Genomic DNA, 14187 nt, shown 5'->3' with positions numbered 1-14187 from the left:
TAAAATCACTTTTAAAAACACGTTAGTTTCACATTTTCTTTAAAGCAATATCCTATTAGCGTTTAGATTCTCATAAAATTAGGTAGAATTTTTAATTAATATTCGGTGTTCAATTTTATATTTTAGAAAGAATATTTATTTTATATATTTATCTATTTCTCACCTAATCAAATCTATTTTCTATTTTTCATGACTTAAATGATCATTTTCTTTAGAAGTATATATATTCATTTTTTTAAATAAAGTTTTTTTCCTTAATATTTAAAAATTAATCTATAACAAACAAAATTTATCATACTAAACATTTATTCAAAATTTTAATTACAAAAAAAATTTTAAAAAAAAATTGATTATAAGTCTAATGGATTATAAGCATATTTTATTTATTATATCTAAAATAACTAGTTTTTGTATTTATTTACCGAACATTTTAACCTATTTTTTCAAGTTTAAGTTTAAATTTATCATACACTATTTTACTCCTTTTCATGGCTGATTTTTCTAAAAGCACAACTGGCAACCAATTATTTTAAAAGCTAAAACAATCCCAAATGGAGCCTAAAACTATATGATTTTAAGTATAACTCTATAATACAATACCAAAATATTAGCGTGTATTTATTTTAGAATTTAATACTAGCCCAATTTTTTACTTTGTATTAGATATAATTCTTTTATTGAAATTAAAAAACGATAATATGAAAACATTAAAATAAAATTTGTTCAATTACTAACTTTTAAAATAATTAGTTATTAGAACAATACTATGTAATATTTATAAAATACTAAAAATTTTTGTATATTTCAAAATTTTTAATTAAAACTACAAGATTTCACGTGCATTGCACGTGTTTCTTAACTAGTAAATAAATAAATAAGAGAAAACCATTGAAATCTTTGAAATAATCGAGATAAAAAAAATAATTAAAATATGGTTTAAATCCTATTTTGGTCCCTAAAGTTTGAATCTTATTTTATTTTAGTCCTCAAACTTAAAAAAAGTTCATTCTAGTTCCTGAACTTTTAAAAGTGCTTACTTTTGGTCCTTCCTATTATGATTCTTTTAACTCTTAAACATAATGGTGAAATTATTTGTATTTGGATGGCTAGGCTGATAAATAAGTTAGTCATGCTAAAAAAATATAGGATTTCAATTTTGAATTAGGTGGTAAAACAATTTTCTATAAGAGCCCTCAAATGTCATCTTGCATCTAAGATTTTGGCCGTTTCTTATTTTGATACATTAATTGTTGATATTTTATTTCACATTCATCTTGCTCAATCCATACTAGATGTAATTTCATCCTTAAATATATTTCATCTAACATAATTATTAGAAGTTATTTAAATACTTGGGCTATTAGATAGTTATAAAATGTAACGATGTATTGGGCCTAATAGTTTGTTAAAGCCCATCTTTGTGTATATATACATGTCCATAGTTCCTTTTATAAAATATGTGAAGATAGTTCCGTTTATAAAATATGTGAAGATATTCATTTTTTTTAATATGGTTGTTAATATGGTATCAGAGAAATTCTCCCTCTAAATTTTTTTCCCACCCTTCCATTCTCTTATTCGTCTTCAACCTCTCACCATCACCAACGAAAGTCTCCTGTTCAACATTGAAGAACCAGCCGACCCTGCAACTATTCATCCAAATAACTTTTTCACATCTTCAATTTCTCAACATTAGTCTGAAACTTACCTCAATCCGTCTTATCTTTATCATAATGACAACACCAATCTAGTTCTAGTATCGGAGCCTCTAACTGAAGATAACTATGCTTGGTTTTATTGACGGTTCTCTTCCTCGTCTAACCAATAAACTTCTTCCAGCATGGATTTGAAATAACAACATCGTTATTTCATGGATCTTGAACTCAGTCTCGAAGCCCATATCTGTTAGTATCCTTTTCGCTGATTCTGCACGAACTATCTTGCTTGCTCTATAAGAATGTTTTTAGAAGAAACATGCTCCACGAAATTTGCAACTCAAGAGGACTCTTACAACTCTGTCTCAGAATCAAGATTCGGTGAGTATATACTTCACCAAGTTTAAAACTCTCATTGATGAACTCAATAAATATCATCCTTCTTGCAATTGTGGAATGTGTCACTATGGAAGTATCCATGATATGGTCAACTACCTTGAAACCGAGTACCTGATGGATTTCTTAATGTGGCTTAACGAATCTTTTTCTCGTGCCCGAGCTCAAATCCTCCTGATGGATCCTCCTCCCTCAGTTACTCGTGCCTTTTCTTTACATCTTCATGAAGAACAACAGAGAGCCATTGGATCATTCCAACTATTCCTCCTGCTGTTACCCTTGTTGTCTTTGCCAATAACTTGAAGAATAATTCATCAAAGCAATGTAAATATCGACCTATCTACTCTCATTGCAAGATTGTTGGCCATACCATTGATAAGTGCTACAAGGTTCATGGCTATCCACCTAGATATAAAACTAAGCAGCAACAACATAATCCAAACAATGTTGTCAGTACCAACTCTACCAACTCAGTCACTGCTCAACTAATTAATACTCTAAATACAAACATTGGTGATGCAATTTTGCAATGCCAAAATATTCTTTATCAACTGCAGTCTCACCTGTCAACGACAACCTTATTCAGATCTTCATCAAATCCTCCACCCACATCCTCAATAGATTCTCATGTTATAGGTATTCACTCTACGTCTCACTGGATAGTTTATTCGGGAGCATCTGCCCATGTATGTTGTTCAAAAAGTCTTTTCACTACCATGACTACTTGCTCAACTTTTGTCACATTGTTTGACAAGAAAACTATCCTAGTTAAAAATGTTGCCATTGTTCCTCTTTCATCCACTTTAATCCTCAGAAATGTATTCTACTTACCTGATTTTTCGTTCAACGTTTTATCAATAAGTGTTCTAATAAAGGATTTACCATCAGTGACTATTGAATTTGATACTAATGGTTGCATAATTCAAGACAAGTATACTTTGAGAAAGATTGACAGTGCTAGTTTTGTTCGAGGATTATATCTCTTGAACACACAAAGTTTTGAGTTTGCATCCTAGCTTACTTCACAAACATTCTTCATATAATGTGTGTCCTTTTGCTAAACAAAAACACTTACCATTTGTTTCCAATAATCATTTGTCTCCTAATGCATTTGATTTAATTCATGCCAACATTTGGGGTCTTTTTTCAATTGTTACTCATGCTGGACATTCTTTCTTTCTGACTATTGTTAATGATGCAACTAGATTCACTTGGGTTTTCTAACTCAAACAAAAGTCAGATGTCTCTATCATTGTTCCCAAGCTTTTTAAACTTGTTGAAACACAATATGATAAGAAAATAAAACAATTCAGATTGGACAACGCTCCTGAGTTGATGTTCACTGAATTTTTTTATGGAAAATGGAGTTATACACCAATTTTCTTGTGTAGTTTATCCTTAACAAAACTCTGTAGTAGAAAGAAAGCATCAACATATTCTCAACGTTGCTCAAGCTCTGTTTTTTCAGTCTCGTGTTCCACTGTCCTTTTGGATAGAATGTGACTTGACTGCAGTGTTTCTCATCAATAGGACACCATCTAAGCTACACAATTGGACGTCTCCCTTTTAGGTACTCACTGGTTCCATATCAGATTACTAAATGATGAGGGTCTTTGGATCTCTATGTTTTGCATCTATATTGGCTCAAGGAAGACATAAATTTCAACCAAGGGCCATACAAGCTGTTTTTATTGGCTATCCTCCTGGTATGAAAGCATACAAGCTATATGACATCGAACACAAAAGGTTCTTTTACTCCAGGGATGTCATTTTTCATGAAGAAATATTTCCCTTTCATAAGATCTCAGGCAATAGATGTATAGTTGATTCCTTTCCTGAGATTGTTTTTCCTAAACCTTTTGTTGACACTGCAAAATTGCCTTAATAGAACAGGATAGAAATAACCCAACCACATCAAACTATATTACCAACAGTGATGAAAATTCTTCAACTCATCACACCATACCAGCTTCTGACCCATAAAATTTCACCACAAGCCACTACATCTCAAGCCATTGAATCTTCCAACACAGTGTCACCTCATTTCCAGTCTCAGTCTTCTCACTCACAAACCTTACATATGAAGGAAATCAAACATGAGAATTTCCATGAGCAGCGAAAGGATCGTTCCAAATTCCATTCGGGTTGAATGTAAACAATTACAGTATAAGAACGGAAACTAACAGGCCATGCACAACACAAAATTACAACATGCTAAGAAGAGTATCAAGGGATAAAGTATGCATACCTTCGAAGAAAAATTCTTCAATAATCCCTTGATCAGTCTCCAAGCATCCAAGAATAGCAACGCTCAAACACAACGACCAGAACAATACGATCAACAGCACGAACACAACGAACGGCCTCCACGAAACCCATCGAGTCACACTCGATTCACGAAGTGAGTGAGGACACCACCACAATGGTTACCTTAGTATTCTCAGTGTGAGAATCCAGAAGTTGTGGGCTCTGTATGAACTTGGCTTGAGGAAGAGACTAGAGGACAACGATCATGTAGTCGATTGAGCAAGTGAGAGATAAGAAGTGTCAATCATATAGACGATGTACCCGATCGTATAGTACATGGCAACTTATCATATAGACTTAGCCACGCGATCGTTAGCTACGATCAGCTGATGAACTATCATATAGTCAATGCCCCACGATCGTTTAGTCTCTGCACAACTATCGCTTAGTGAAACACTTTCACTTGATGGCTTAATCGTGAGTTCCTTTTTGAATGAGACAACTCCCTAAATGTAGGAAAACATTTTTTCTTTTATCTCACGGTTACTATAAAACCACCAATAACCTTCTATTCAATCGGTTATTCGAGAAAAAGATTTAATTATCAAATAATTAATATATTATAAATAAATATGATAACCAACTTACCATATTATATTTATAACCTATAGTTTTAATATTTCATCTCGTGAAACATACAAACCGTAGTTCTTTTTCTATTTTATGGTACTTAATGTAAATCATATTTACATTAATCCTCCACTTGATGTATCTCATACATCACACCAATTGTATCATATATTATTGAATTTTCTCTTGTTAATTTGAATACTTCAAACTAACTCCAAGAACTGACTAAATTCTTTAGTCATGAGATTCACCATCCATTAACTGCTAGGCACTCCACTAAAGACCGACAACCGCACTTTTCTCACTACAGATATATTTCTGTGTCCATATCAACCAATCAACAGTGCGATAACCCTTCACAGATTGCTCGTAAGTATAGCTGGCCAATTTACCGTTTTTCCCCTGTAGTTACATCTAACTCCTTCAGTACCACTGATTCCTTTAATAAATAATAAGTCATAGTCCTACTATGACTGGGTCATCTCTTCTAAAGAGAGGATGTGGCCACTATGTTCAAGACCCGGAATCAGCCCTTAAAGGAGTAATCTATCTACTTTCCCCTGCTTCGAGAAAGGAGTGAATACTGTCTTGTGTAACTGAGTTTCCAGCTTCGCAATCAGAAAAATCCCCAAAAAGGTAGGCTTGTTTAGTTGGCAATCTGACCACTCTCACCTATACTAATCAAAGGACTGCTCTCAAAGGTAAGAGTTCCCAAAACCCTCAAGATTAAGGTCATGTCACCTATGGTAGTTTAAGTGAGATGTAAGTCTCAAGTATCAACGACGTTATATAAAGAGACTAATCATCTCGTGGTCCGGTCCTATATAAACTCTTTGTATAGGACACCTCTACTCGCATGTCTCCACATCAATGGTCAGTATCAGACCATCTGTAGCAGTTCACAATACGTGTAAACCTCTACAAAGCGAGCCGTATCCGTAATGTCATCAGGATAAGGTATCCCTCCTTAATACGTATACTACAAACCTTTTAGGTTATTACTTAAGGCATGATCCACTTGTATATCTCATATACATGCTTAAGTTTACATACATTAACCATGGATCTTTGTTTATTTATATGAGTAAATGTAAATAAAATAACTCTTATTTTATTAAAAACAATGTGTACAAAGTTTACAAACTACGAGACTCTAGGAGAATTAGGACATCAATCCCAACAACCTACGAGAATTCGGGAGAATTAGGATATCAATTCCAACAACATACATCTTCCCAAATCATCCCTGAAAATCCATCAAATCCACCTATACAACCCTTACCAAGAAAATCCAACAGAGTCTCTAAGTCATCCTCATACTTACAAGCTTACCATTGCAATTTACTTACCATATCACCATGCCCAAAAGCCTCTACAAACATCCCATTGATCAATATCTTTCTTATCAAAAGCTTTCACCACAACATAGAAATTTTACTCTACAAATTTCTATTGCTCAAGAACCGAATTTTTATCATGAGGCTATCAAGTGTGGTCATTGGAGAAAAGCAATGGAAACAGAGTTACATGCTATGGAAACTAATCACACTTGGAGTATCGTACCTTTACCAAAAGGCAAAAATTCTATTGGATGTTGTGGGGTTTATAAGATCAAACACAAGGTAGATGGATCCATTGAAAGATATAAGGCAAGACTTGTAGCTAAAGGTTACACTCAACAAGAGGGCCTTGATTATTTTGAGACCTTTTCTCCAATTGCTAAAATGGTTACTATCAAGACTATTTTCATTATTGCAGTTTCAAAACAATGGCTTCTTCTTCAACTTGATGTCAACGATGCCTTCTTACATGGTAATTTGTTTGAGGAAGTATACATGGATTTATCTTTCGGATACAAGCTTCTTGTTCCAATTCAGAGGGAGAAAATGGTCTCAAGCTTCACAAGTCCATATATGGATTAAAACAAGCGTCAAGGTAGTGGTTTGCTAAATTTTTTGCTTTCCTTTTGTCTTTAGGTTTCAATCAGTCCAAAGCTGATTATTCTTTCTTCATTCGAGGCAAAAATGAAACTTTTCTTACTCTCCTTGTCTATGTGGATGACATAGTAATAACCGAGGCCAGCTCCATTCATGTTGAACATCTCAAGGTTGCTCTAAATGAAGCTTTCAAATTGAAAGACTTAGGTTCCTTGAAGTTTTTCCTTGGTCTTGAACTAGCTCGTTCTCAATTAGGCATTTTCTTATCTCAAAGACATTATGTCTTACAACTTATTGAAGATTCTGGTTTACTTGGAGCTAAGCCAACCAGTCTACCAATGGATCCACATATAAAGCTAAAACATGATGGTAATGATCTCCTCAAAGATTCTTCTATTTACAGAACATTAGTTGAAAAACTCTTGTATTTGACAGTTTCAAGGCCTAATATTACTTATGTAGTCCACAAGTTGAGTCAGTTCATGAGTAGACCAACTCGAGCTCATCTCAGTGCAACTCACCATCTCGTTAAATATCTCAAAGTCTCCCCTGGCAGAGGTATTTTTCTGTCTAAAACTTCAGACTTTTCTATTCGAGCTTTTGTTGATACAGACTGGGGAGCGTGTATTGACACAAGGCAGTCTATAATCAGTTTTTGTGTCTTCTTGGGAAACTCCGTCGTGTCCTGAAAGTCTAAGAAGCAATAGAAAGTATCTCGTTCATCAGCTGAAGCTGAATATCGAGCATTAGCAATTGTAAGTTGTTATATTATTTGGCTCCAAAGCCTTCTTATTGAAATGAATATCAATTCCCCAGTGCCAGCTCTCTTTTTTTGTGATAATAAGGCAATTGTTTATATTGCAACAAATCCAATGTTCCATGAAAGAACAAAACATATAGAATTAGACTGCCATTTTGTTCGAGATCGAGTAACCAATAGGACCATCAAGTAACTATCAGTACGTTCTCATGATCAGCTTGTTGATTTCTTCACAAAGCCTTTACTTGCTACTTCGTTTTTCTCATTACTTGTCCAAATGGGGCTACAAATTTTTTGTTTTTTGTCCATCTTAAGGAGCAGTATTAAAAGTTTTCTTCATACTCGTTGCTCGAAAAGATGGTACTCGTTGCTCGAAAAGGTGTTGCCCATCTTGAGGGGGAGTATTAGAAGTTATTTAAATACTTGGACTGTTAGATAGTTATAAAATGTAACTGATGTATTAGGCCTAATTAGTTTGTTAAAGCACATCTCTATCTATATATACATGTCCATAGTTCCTTTAATAAAATATGTGAAGATATTCATTTTTTTGAATATTGGTCGTTAATAATAGTCTTAAAAGTAAGGATCAAAATAAATACTTTTTAAAAGTTCAAAGATTGAAACAAAAGTTATTTTAAAATTTAGGAATCAAAAGAAAACAAGATTTCATGTTACGAGACTAAAATAGAATTTAAATTTAATAATATTAAATTGAAGTTTGAAAAGTGGGTAGAAAAAATAAAATATATATATATATATATATAAAAGTGGGGCCTACCACTGTCAATAAATGGAAAACAAAAAGTGGAGCCCACTGCAATTACTAAATAAAATAGGACCTACCACTTTAACGAGTAAACTCTTCCTCTTCTTCTTCCTCGATTCCACCTTCTCCTTCTCCACCTTCTTTCTTCTTTTTATTCTAATTTTGCAGGTGGGTTGCAGAAAATCGTCAGAAGTTGCAGGGTTCGCCGGGCTGGTGCTCGTGAGGCTCGTCAGAGATCGCTCGTCGTCGTGGAAAACTCACTGGAGGTCGCCGTTAACCGGGGGTCTCGAATCCGAGGGTCGCCAGAAAGTTGCAACTGCGCGTAAGTCCTATCATGTGAAGCTCACCGGAGGTCACGCCGGAACACTTCGTTTTCCTTTTTATCCTCTTTTTCTTACACTTTTACTTCTTAATCACTCCATCTCTACTCTCCCAATACCCCATTTCCTTCTTTTAAGGAAATCAAAATGAGGGGAATGAGAAATTTGTGGAGGAACGTTACAGAATACGAAGAACGAAGAATAGGGGGAGGTTGTTTTTTTTTTTTTTTTTAATAATAAATAAATAGATATAGTAGATAAATAAGGATAAATAAATAGTAGTAATAATAATAAAATAAAATAAAGGGACTAATACGGTTTTCTATTTGGTCTCTAGATTTTAAAATGTTTAGTTTTTAAGATTTGAGTTTTGTTTAAATTTAATCCCTAAATTTTAAAATGTTACAATTTTACCCTTGAGATTTGAATTTTATTTTAATTTGATGTCAAGATTTCAATATTTTACATTCTTAATCTCAATGTTTCATTAAATACTCACTTTCAATCATTGATATTAATTTCTATTGATTCATTAAAGTAGTTATGAAATGAAATTTTAAATTTAATTTTAAAAGTAATAAAAATAGTGAAACTTAATTAATTATAATTCTTTTAACGATTTTTAAATTTATTAATATAAATTAATTCTAAAGACGAAAAGTAGAGATGTAGTAAAAAATCGAGATTAAGAATGTAAATCTTGATACGTAAAGATCAAATTGAAGTAAAACTTAAGTATTAAGGATAAAATTGTTGCATTTTAAAACTTAATGACTAAATTGAACCAAACTCAAAATTAAGACTAAATGTGTAACATTTTGAAATTTAGGATTAAATAGAAACTAAATAAAAAACCTAGAGACCAAAAAGATATTTTTTTTTTTTTTGTAAAATAAATAATGAAAATCCTAAAGAATTAAAATTAAAATTAAAATTACATATAGTAATAATAATAATATTAGGTTTCACAAAGAAATCGCAGCTCTCTCTCATCTCTCGAAAACTCACAGACGAAATAGAGCACACGCACAACTTTTAACTAAAAAGAGAGAGAGAGAGAGGGAATTTGTTAGTTAACTATTTCTCACATGATAAGTTTCTTATTAGTTAACTATCTTGTCTCAGGTGGCACAAATCTTTCCCCAAATTAAAAAATATTATTCATTGACGAACAAAATTTCATTCCTTGGCCAAGAAGAAACAAAAAAGGAATGGCTACTCTCCAGAGAATGGTAAGTGTAACTAATACCTTCGCTCATGAAAAGATTAAAGATAATCTGTGATTCGCCATTTTGGTACTGCAGGAAGACGAAGAGGATTCCCCACAGACGACGGTGAAGATCGAGATTCTTGGAAGCAAAGTCGGTGGTCAACCGTGGGATGACGGACCTCATTCCACCATCAGACAACTTGTAATTTATCACAAACAGTGTGTCTGTTCGCTTCATGTTGAGTATGATAAGAATGGTAATTCAATTTGGCGTTCCAAGCATAGTGGAAACGAAGGTTCCTCATCTAAGGTACCTACCACCAAAACCTAATTTCAATCGCAATTTCCTCTGTTTGATATTTCTCGAACCGGTTTGATAATTGCAGGTTGTTTTAGATTACCCAAACGAGTACCTGATTTCAATTTATGGTTACTACGGCCACATATCTGAGTGGGGAAAATTTGCAGCCGATGTGATTCGTTCCTTAACTTTCCAAACCAATAGGAAAACTTATGGCCCATATGGGATGGAAGAGGGAGCCAAATTTTCATTCCCAATTATGGGAGCCAAGATTGTTGGCTTCCATGGAAGATGTGGTTGGTTCCTCGATGCAATTGGGCTCTACGTACAACCAATTCCAAAGTACGTATGTACATATGATCTTCTACAGCTTGTATGCTGCAAAAAAAAATAAATAAATAAATAAATAAAAATAAAAATAAAAACAGAAATGAATGAATTCTATTGATATTCTGTGATGCAGAATCCAACTCAAGAACTTCAACTTGGGTCCTTATGGAGGCAAAGGTGGGCACCCATGGGAGTATGTTTTTCGATCGATCAGACGTAGTTCATCATGAACAATGGATTCACTCCATTCAATTGGAATATGAGAATAAGAACGGAAAGTTAGTATGGTCCGAGAAGCATGGTGACATAAATGGAAGTTCCAAATCAGAGGTTGTACCTCAAATTTCTCTAATGAACTACTCTCCGCCCATAACTTGTTTGTTGAAATGCCTAACTTGGGCATTTTGTTTTGTATGGTAGGTTGTGCTAGAATTCCCAGATGACTATTTTGTTTCTATTCATGGCTACTACAGTCATATACGTGTTTTGGAAGATTCTGCCACTGTGATTCGATCACTGACATTCAAAACTAATAGAAGAACTTATGGGCCATTTGGAGTTGAAGATGGAACCAGATTTCCATTACCAATTATGGGAACAGATATTGTCGGTGTTTATGGCAGATCTGGTTTGTGCCTTGATGCGATTGGACTCTACTTAGGAACAACTCAAAAGTATGTACCCCATCTTTATTCTTTTAATTTTCTGGATATCATGTTCTATTTATATGATATAAACATATATGATATGCTTGCTTTTTTTTTTTTCCTTATTTAGTTTTATTCTGCCCTGTGTGTCGTTTTTCAATTTTCTCGTCTTTTTTGTGTTTCAATTCGGTTCTGAACAAAAAAACATTTTTTATATTGTGTATAGTCCCCAACATGTTGATATATTTAATGAATTAAATTATTAGACGTGGTCATGTGGAAGCGTTTAGTTAGTAAAATTTAAAATAATTCATGATGTGGTTTTTCAAACATCCCTGAATTTTTTATTGAAAACGGAAACAAAAAAAACTTGTCTAGATATGAGGATTAGTTTCTTTTGATCTATACTCTCTACATTTAATTTGCCTCAATCTTAACATTTAATCAATATATAAGCAAATTAGTTTAGGTCAACCAGCAAAAAATACGAATGAGAAGAAATTGACACAGATTTATATGATTCATTAATAATGTATTAACTGACTATATTAGTTTAAGGCATTTCAACATATATATTGAAAGGAAAATCATAAGTTACTTCACTTATATGATTTATTGAAGTTAATTAATGATTTATCTGTCTTAAAATTTTGTTATATTTTCAATGACCTTTTTTCTAAGAAAAAAAATCTTATGGTTAAAAATCTTTGTTTAAAGAAGTTGCACATTGAATATTTTCTTAATAATAAATATATGGTAGTCAACCAATAAATTTTTTAACTATGTAATAGTAAGAAGTTATTGCTTTATGCAGAATGAAAGTTGAGCCAGAGCCTGTAGTTGCACCAACACCCCAAAATCAAGTGGAGCACTATAAACTGAGATAATATGGAGGTGAAGGCGGAGATGCTTGGGAAGTTATGTTTCAAACAATGAGACAGTTTGTGATTCGTCATGGATTATGGGTCGACTCTATTCAAGTTCAATATGAAGATGATAATGGAAACTTAGTGTGGTCTAATAAGTATGTGGAGATGGAGGATCCCGATCAAAGGTTAACCCAATTCTTCCTTTGTATTCCTATCCCCATAATTTGCTTACTCGTACTGAAACTTTCAATTTTTTTTTTCTTATTGGGTTAATTAAAAAAAAAAAATTGAATGAAGAAGTCATGTTGTTCAAATATAATTGCAGGTTGTTTTAGAATTTCCAGATGAGTATCTTGTAACGATTCATGGCTACTACAATGATATTCGTAGTTGGGGACTTGCAACCAATGTGATCCACTCTTTAACTCTGGAAACCAATAAGAAGACTTATGGGCCATTAGGAGTTGAAGATGGTTCCAAATTTTCATTTCCAAAAAATGGTTTGAAAGTCAGTGGCATCCACGGTAGATCTGGTTTGTTTCTTGATGCCATTGGACTTCACGTAGTGTTAATTTAAGAGTATGTCATAAATTGTTAGCCACATTGTATGAAATGAGCCTTAAATATATCACTAATTGATGAGGACGATGAAATCTTCACCTATCTATACGATCGTATGTTATTGTCTACCTTAAATATAAATTGTCATGACTTTGTTTTTGGAACCATCCAAAATATTTCATGTCAATCGAGATACTTTACATCCCTTATATATCCATTCTCTTTTCTAATCAATATTGGACTTTGTTTATACCTAACAATTGTCTCTTCGAATAAAGTACCACCTTGAATCTCCCTTGATTTCATCTACTCTCAAACATCTGCAAAAGCTTTTTCTATCAAGGCTAGATAGTGCACAATTACAAATCATATCGTAGAATGTGCTTGATGTCAACTACTTATCGCACCTTGAATCTTCTTTCATCAAACTATGTGCTCCTTCTGCCACTTTACCAAACTTGATAGGTTTACACTCCATCCAAATCCATCCGATTTGATAGAGTTATATTTTCTTGCAGCATCTCAAGGAGTTTTTGTTTGATCTAGAGGTACATCTATAAGATTGACTAATTTTTATTCAAAATCATTAAGGATCTCCTTCACACAGTTTGAATAACACCATGGATCTGATATTGTGTTAATGACCCTTTTGGATTGACTAGAGAAAAGAGTGTTTAAAAAAATTATTTAAATTTTCTCAGCTACAAAATATCAATTATTTTCAACTTAATTTTTTATTTATTTATTTTTCTCAGTTACAAAATATCAATTATTTTCAACTAATCAATTTTTTAAATAACAAGGAAAAGGATATGTTACAACCTAACATAAAACTTTTAGGGTGAATTTTCCCCCTAGTTTTAAGGTTAATATCGAAGCATTTTTCTTAAATGTAAGATTAACAAAACAAAGAAAGTTTAAGGTGGGAGAGTATCCCATAGAGAAAGCTACACCTGTGCTTAGGTAGTACATAGGAGGGGAGACCATCTCATCTAAGCATGTATTTGTTATTTGAAAATTATTTGCAATAAAAGGTAGTTTATGACTTCGACCAAAACTAAATATTTAATGACCTACTTTTTATATGTAAAAAAAACAATCAACATGAAGGTAGGCCATCTATTATTTTTGGGTGAAAATTTTATTAATTTTAAATTATATTCTTAGAATGGAATAGGTAAAATAAAAAGGAAAATGGAAAATTCGTGTATTCTAAAAACATAATATAAAATCAATAAAATTCTACACCTCTTTTAAATTTTGCCACACCAACATATCATGTCATTTTTTCATTTGACAATTAATTGCTAAATTAACCTAAAGATTATTCATAATCATTTTTTAGGCCTTAAGTATATCTGGAAATAAGATTGGTGGGAATCAAGGATGAGGTTGTATGTGGGAAGATTATCAGAATTTTGTGATAACAAATTAGCTTTATACTTTATTTATAAAATTAATCATATATACCTCTATAAAATTTTGATAGATTAATGGATAAACAATAAGTTCAATTCAAAATTTGGAACAAAATTAATTATTTAATTATCAAATA

The 14187-nt window shown here is 32.7% G+C and overlaps 1 pseudogene across 1 annotated transcript; it reads left to right on the top strand.

Moving 5' to 3' along the window:
* The first annotated feature begins 8578 nt into the window (after positions 1-8578).
* On the top strand, positions 8579-12767 carry LOC120086196 (jacalin-related lectin 3-like; annotated as a pseudogene). Its single transcript, XR_005484160.2, has 8 exons — positions 8579-8716; positions 9840-9946; positions 10019-10234; positions 10311-10567; positions 10689-10885; positions 10976-11229; positions 12017-12256; positions 12397-12767. The product of XR_005484160.2 is annotated as a jacalin-related lectin 3-like (transcript).
* Positions 12768-14187: the final 1420 nt, after the last annotated feature.

Source organism: Benincasa hispida, chromosome 9, assembly GCF_027475165.1.
Source record: "Benincasa hispida cultivar pf3 chromosome 9, pf3_genome.v1.1, whole genome shotgun sequence".
Classification (NCBI taxonomy): domain Eukaryota; kingdom Viridiplantae; phylum Streptophyta; class Magnoliopsida; order Cucurbitales; family Cucurbitaceae; genus Benincasa; species Benincasa hispida.
Note: the sequence above shows the minus strand (reverse complement) of the source record. Positions and strands in the feature narration are given on the sequence as shown.